Here is a 7,500-nt window from a genome sequence, read left to right on the forward strand (position 1 = left end):
ACAGGGAATCAGGCACCGGGTTCAGCTACAAAATACGGTGCGACCGGCTCGCGCCGTCCAGGCGGAAGAGGCACGCCACACGCACGGGAGCAGTGTGCGACCCTTTTAGTTCTTCCTTTCGTTGCCAGAGAACGTGTGTTCGGCCACAGGAACGGGGACACAGTGCTAGGAAAAGCCGACACTGAGGACTCGGAGCCTGCCCGTTCCAGGGCTCGAGATATTGCCACTGCGATCTGCTCGACAGAGAGAGAGCAAACGCACGCCTCGGCCTCACAAGGGCTGCGAGAATTCTCGGTCGATGTCCGTCTGTGACTCGGGGCGGCGGGGGAACCCACACAGCACGGGGAGGGTCAACCGCTCAGCCTGAACACCAGCCCACAATAGCGCTGGCCCGCCGAGGGCCCTCCCACGTCGGACACGACTCGCCTGATCGTTCGAGAGGTAGGTGCCGAGAGGTACGCCGCCGTGTGCGGAAGGAAGCAACAACGACTGGCCGCCACGGGCGTGACCTCTCGCGCCCGAGAATCTGCTCTCGGCCAAGGCTTTCGGCGCTCGCACGACACTTGCAACCAGCCGGCGTGCGGCGCCTGACTTCAATCAGGTTTCTGGGAACGCCCCGACATGTGCCTCTGTGCAACCCGTTAACCGTGACACATGCGACTGCAACCCAAGGGAACCAGGCACGGGAACGCCGCCGCCCCGCGTCGCCTGAAAACAGACTTGGGCACCCTGGCCTCCAGGTGTGCCCGAAAACAAGACAAGAGGTGCCCAGTCACAAAGGCTAAACCTCGACAGACATTTTATAATGTGTCTTCTACCATATATGTCTGTCTCTTCTTGAATTATTGTACAAGGATATATATATATATAATTGTGTCTTTGTTTTCTCGCCATTAAAAACTTTGTAAGTGTTTCTCTCTCGCCACAGAAAAAACACTTTGTCTGTTTTTTTTACAAGTATGTTTCTCACACAAGAGTTCACAGAAACACATTGTTTGTATCAGAGTTACCGCCGGCTCGGACTCTGACCGATTTTTAGGCCGGCAAATGAGTTCGAAAAGTCCGTCAAAATTGTTGCTAAAACCCCTTGAGGACTTCCGAGTGCTCATTGGTAAGGCCTTCGATTTGAAATCGGGACCGTACCTCAAAGTAGCACTTTCCTGGGTACTTTCAAAGTGCTACCGCTGCCAGAAAATGTTCTAAAAATCGTGTTCCCGAAAATCTCCGGGCACCCCGCCAACCCCTCGTGACGCCAAATGCAAATGGCAAATCGGCGGGAGGTCGCCCGGTAGTCCATCCGAGGAAGGCGCTCCAAATCCCCGCAAATCGACTTTTTCAAAACCTCATCGGCACTACCGAGGGCAAGTGGTTAACCAGCTGTCCGAGACACTCGACCACAAATGCAAGTGGCAGCTCGGCGGGACCAATCCACTCCACCTTAGCGGGAACACCCCCACTGTGTCCCCGGTACCACGGCTGGACACGACCTCATACACTTCCGAGGGCAAGTGATTAACTAACGGTAGGGTGCACTTTTCATATATGCACGTGCCCCATCGGCGGGACCAATCCACTCCTCCGTTCCGCTCTCCTGCAACCTTGGCCCCGGTAAAGCGGCGGCACAGGACCTCATAGACCTCCTGGAAGTCGCCAGAGGCTAAGTCCGACTGGTTTATGACTTGCCACTGCCTGGACCTGCCCCCACAGGCTAAGTCCGACTGGTTTATGACTTGCCACTGTCTCCACCTCCCTCCACAGGCTAAGTCCGACTGGTTTATGACTTGCCACTGTCTCCACCAGCCTCCACAGGCTAAGTCCGACTGGTTTATGATTTGCCACTGTCTCCACTGGTTCATGACTTGCCACTGCCTGGACCTGCCCCCACAGGCTAAGTCCGACTGGTTTATGACTTGCCACTGTCTCCACCTTCCCTCCACAGGCTAAGTGCGACTGGTTTATGACTTGCCACTGTCTCCACCAGCCTCCACAGGCTAAGTCCGACTGGTTTATGATTTGCCACTGTCTCCACTGGTTCATGACTTGCCACTGCCTGGACCTGCCTCCACAGGCTAAGTCCGACTGGTTTATGACTTGCCACTGTCTCCACCAGCCTCCACAGGACAAGTCCGACTGGTTTATGATTTGCCACTGTCTCCACTGGTTCATGACTTGCCACTGCCTGGAACTGCCTCCACAGGCTAAGTCCGACTGGTTTATGACTTGCCACTGTCTCCACCAGCCTCCACAGGCTAAGTCCGACTGGTTTATGATTTGCCACTGTCTCCACTGGTTCATGACTTGCCACTGCCTGGCCCTGCCTCCACAGGCTGAGTCCGACTGGTTTATGATTTGCCACTGGTTCATGACTTGCCACTGCCTGGACCTGCCTCCACAGGCTGAGTCCGACTGGTTTATGATTTCCCACTGGTTCATGACTTGCCACTGCCTGGACCTGCCTCCACAGGCTGAGTCCGACTGGTTTATGATTTGCCACTGGTTCATGACTTGCCACTGCCTGGCCCTGCCTCCACAGGCTGAGTCCGACTGGTTTATGATTTGCCACTGGTTCATGACTTGCCACTGCCTGGACCTGCCTCCACAGGCTGAGTCCGACTGGTTTATGATTTGCCACTGGTTCATGACTTGCCACTGCCTGGACCTGCCTCCACAGGCTTAAGTCCGACTGGTTTATGACTTGCCACTGTCTCCACTGGTTCATGACTTGCCACTGCCTGGCCCTGCCTCCACAGGCTGAGTCCGACTGGTTTATGATTTCCCACTGGTTCATGACTTGCCACTGCCTGGACCTGCCTCCACAGGCTGAGTCCGACTGGTTTATGATTTCCCACTGGTTCATGACTTGCCACTGCCTGGACCTGCCTCCACAGGCTGAGTCCGACTGGTTTATGATTTGCCACTGGTTCATGACTTGCCACTGCCTGGCCCTGCCTCCACAGGCTGAGTCCGACTGGTTTATGATTTGCCACTGGTTCATGACTTGCCACTGCCTGGACCTGCCTCCACAGGCTGAGTCCGACTGGTTTATGATTTGCCACTGGTTCATGACTTGCCACTGCCTGGCCCTGCCTCCACAGGCTGAGTCCGACTGGTTTATGATTTGCCACTGGTTCATGACTTGCCACTGTCTCCACCAGCCTCCACAGGCTAAGTCCGACTGGTTTATGATTTGCCACTGTCTCCACCAGCCTCCACTGGTTCATGACTTGCCACCGACTCGGCCAGCCTCCCCAGGCGAAGCGCGGGCGTTTGGTGACAATTCCAAGGCAGACCAAGGCAAACACGGCCCCTTGCGCGGCGGGGAGCCGTGCCCGGCCTCGGCGGGGCGTCGGGCCGCCGTTTGGAGCGCCGGCCGAAAACCCGAAAAAAGGGCGAAAATCGGAAAGAATTCGCGCCCGATCGGGCCGAGCGGCCGGCGGGGCGGCAGCCCGGGTCGGTCTCCGCAGACCTGGAGGCTCGAGGGGACCTTTCCGACCAAAGTCCATTTCTCGATTTTCCACCTCCTACCAATCTGCAGGTACCCCGCCAACCCCTCGGGACGCCAAACGCAAATGGCAAATCGGCGGGAGGGCGCCCGGTAGTCCATCCGAGGAAGGCGCTCCAAGTCCCCGCAGATCGGCTTTTTCAAAACCTCATCGGCACTACCGAGGGCAAGTGGTTAACCAGCTGTCCGAGACACTCGACCACAAATGCAAGTGGCAGCTCGGCGGGACCAATCCGCTCCCTTTAGCGGGAACACCCCCACTGTGTCCCCGGTACCACGGCTGGACACGACCTCATACACTTCCGAGGGCAAGTGATTAACTAACGGTAGGGTGCACTTTTCATATATGCACGTGCCCCATCGGCGGGACCAATCCACTCCTCCGTTCCGCTCTCCTGCAACCTTGGCCCCGGTAAAGCGGCGGCACAGGACCTCATAGACCTCCTGGAAGTCGCCAGAGGCTAAGTCCGACTGGTTTATGACTTGCCACTGCCTGGCCCTGCCTCCACAGGCTAAGTCCGACTGGTTTATGATTTGCCACTGGTTCATGACTTGCCACTGCCTGGCCCTGCCTCCACAGGCTGAGTCCGACTGGTTTATGACTTGCCACTGCCTGGACCTGCCTCCACAGGCTAAGTCCGACTGGTTTATGACTTGCCGCTGCCTGGACCAGCCTCCACAGGCTAAGTCCGACTGGTTTATGACTTGCCACAGTCTCCGCCAGACTCCACTGGTTCATGACTTGCCACCGCCTCGACCAGCCTCCCCAGGCTAAGTCCGAGCGTTGCGGTGGCCATGCCAGTGCCGACGAGGTCTGATCCGGTCCCTCGCGCTCCGGGGAGCCGTGCCCGGCCTCGGCGGGGCGTCGGGCCGCCGTTTGGAGCGCCGGCCGAAAACCCGAAAAAAGGGCGAAAATCGGAAGAAATTCGCGCCCGATCGGGCCGAGCGGCCGGCGGGGCGGCAGCCCGGGTCGGTCTCCGCAGACCTGGAGGCTCGAGGGGACCTTTCCGACCAAAGTCCATTTCTCGATTTTCCACCTCCTACCAATCTGCAGGTACCCCGCCAACCCCTCGTGACGCCAAACGCAAGTGGCAGACCAGCGGGACGGACCACCGGTAGTCATGCCGGGAATGAGGTCTCGGCGTCGGCATAAGGTGGGTGGATCGGACCCCATCCGGCCTACGGTTCTTTTTCAAAACGGCGCCCCCGGCCCCCGCCGGCGGCGGCCTTGGCGGCCGGGTGGGCGCCCCTCCTCGAATCGCCACCCTGCCCCGGGGTGAGCCGCTTCGCCGCCGCCCGGCGCCGTCAACAACCTTGTCCTGGTTTATGACTTGTCACCGCCGCTGGTTTATGACTTGTCACCGCCGCTGGTTTATGACTTGTCACCGCCGCTGGTTTATGACTTGTCAGCACCGGCGGACGGCCTCTCGCCGCCCTTTGGACGCCCCGGCGGCGGACCGTGACCCCCCACGGCTGGCCCGCGCGGGGCCCGCCACCCGCCCAAGGGGCGCCCCCTGCCGTTCGCCCACCTAACGCACGGCTGGAACAGCACCAAGCCCCGCAGCCGGCCAACGGCGGCACACACTGACCGCAGCCCACCGGAGGCACGTCGGGCCGTGGCCGTACCCCGCCCGACAGCGCCCCCTGCGGGCCACGGACCAGGCGGACGTTGGGACGAGACGATCCCCGGCCGAGGCGCTCTCTGAGCCCGCCAGGGACCGGTGCACCGCCGGCGGACGCTGCACCCGGTACACGAGCGCCCTCTGCCCGCCGGGGACCGGTGCACCGCCGGGGGAGTCTGCACCGGGCCCAGGAGCTCCCTCTGCCCGCCAGGAACCGGGGGGACCGCCGGCGGAGGCTGCACCGGGCCCAGCAGGTCACTCTGCCCGCCAGGGACCGGGGGGACCGCCGGCGGAGGCTGAGCCCGGCCCAGGAGCTCCCTCTGCCCGCCAGGAACCGGGGGGACCGCCGGCGGAGGCTGAACCCGGCCCAGGAGGTCACTCTGCCCGCCAGGGACCGGGGGGACCGCCGGCGGAGGCTGCACCGGGCCCACGAGCTCCCTCTGCCCGCCAGGGACCGGGGGGACCGCCGCCGGAGGCTGCACCCGGCCCAGGAGCTCCCTCTGCCCGCCAGGGACCGGGGGGACCGCCGGCGGAGGCTGCACCCGGCCCAGGAGGTCCCTCTGCCCGCCAGGGACCGGGCGGACCGCCGGCGGAGGCTGCACCGGGCCCAGGAGCTCCCTCTGCCCGCCAGGGGCCGGGGGGACCGCCGCCGGAGGCTGCACCGGGCCCAGGAGCTCCCTCTGCCCGCCAGGGGCCGGGGGGACCGCCGCCGGAGGCTGCACCCGGCCCAGGAGCTCCCTCTGCCCGCCAGGGACCGGGGGGACCGCCGGCGGAGGCTGCACCGGGCCCAGGAGCTCCCTCTGCCCGCCAGTGACCGGGGGGACCGCCGCCGGAGGCTGCACCCGGCCCAGTAGCTCCCTCTGCCCGCCAGGGACCGGGGGGTCCTCCGGCGGAGGCTGCACCCGGCCCAGGAGGTCCCTCTGCCCGCCAGGGACCGGGGGGACCGCCGGCGGAGGCGGCACCGGGCCCAGGAGCTCCCTCTGCCCGCCAGGGACCGGGGGGACCGCCGCCGGAGGCTGCACCCGGCCCAGGAGCTCCCTCTGCCCGCCAGGGACCGGGGGGTCCGCCGGCGGAGGCTGCACCCGGCCCAGGAGGTCCCTCTGCCCGCCAGGGACAGGGTGTAACGCCGGCGGAGGCTGCCTCCGGCCCAGGAGGTCCGTCTGCCCGCCAGGGACCGGGGGGACCGCCGAGGAGTCTCTGCCCGTCCCAGATACTCCCTATCCCTACCCCTAACCGTATCCCTAACCCTATCGCCTAACCCTAACCCTATCCCTAACCCTAACCCTAACCCTATCCCTAACTCTAACCCCATCGCCTAACCCTAACCCTATCCCTAACCCTATCCCTAACCCTAACCCTATCCCTAACCCTAACCCTATCCCTAACCCTAACCCTATCCCTAACGCTAACCCTAACCCTATCCCTAACCCTAACCCTAACCCTAACCCTATCCCTAACCCTAACCCTAACCCTATCCCTAACCCTATCGCCTAACCCTAACCCTATCCCTAACCCTATCGCCTAACCCTAACCCTAACCCTAACCCTATCCCTAACCCTAACCCTATCCCCTAACCCTAAACCTATCCCTAACCCTAACCCTAACCCTAGCTCTAACCCCATCGCCTAACCCTAACCCTATCCCTAACCCTAACCCTATCCCTAACCCTAACCCTAACCCTAACCCTAACCCTATCGCCTAACCCTATCCCTAACCCTAACCCTATCCCTAACCCTAACCCTAACCCTATCCCTAACCCTAACCCTATCCCTAACCCTAACCCTATCGCCTAACCCTAACCCTATCCCTAACCCTAACCCTATCGCCTAACCCTAACCCTATCCCTAACCCTAACCCTATCGCCTAACCCTAACCCTATCCCTAACCCTAACCCTATCCCTAACCCTAACCCTAACCCTATCCCTAACCCTAACCCTAACCCTATCCCTAACCCTAACCCTAACCCTATCCCTAACCCTATCGCCTAACCCTATCCCTAACCCTAACCCTATCCCTAACCCTATCGCCTAACCCTAAACCGAACCCCAACCGCAACCCCCAACACCAAAAGGCACCGGGCCGTAAGCCTGCACCCGCACCGGCAGTGCCCTAGCCCCCTCGGGGAAGAAGGGACTCCGTCTCCACACCGCACCCGCCCCAGCTGCGCTCTCTCCCCGCCACCGCCGAAGGCACACGATTTGAACCGCTCCTCCCGTCCGGGGAAGCACACTCGGCAGCACGCCAACCTCCTTCCCAACGGGACCAGGACCGAAGGGCACACAGACCCTCCACCACCCCACCAACGTGACCCCAAGCCCGGGCACCCCCTTCAAATTCGCCCGCTGGGACGTGTATTAAGCCCGGCAACAGTTATTC

The sequence above is a fragment of the Scyliorhinus torazame genome, unplaced genomic scaffold (genome assembly GCF_047496885.1).
Source record: "Scyliorhinus torazame isolate Kashiwa2021f unplaced genomic scaffold, sScyTor2.1 scaffold_1528, whole genome shotgun sequence".
NCBI classification, from domain to species: Eukaryota; Metazoa; Chordata; class Chondrichthyes; order Carcharhiniformes; family Scyliorhinidae; genus Scyliorhinus; species Scyliorhinus torazame.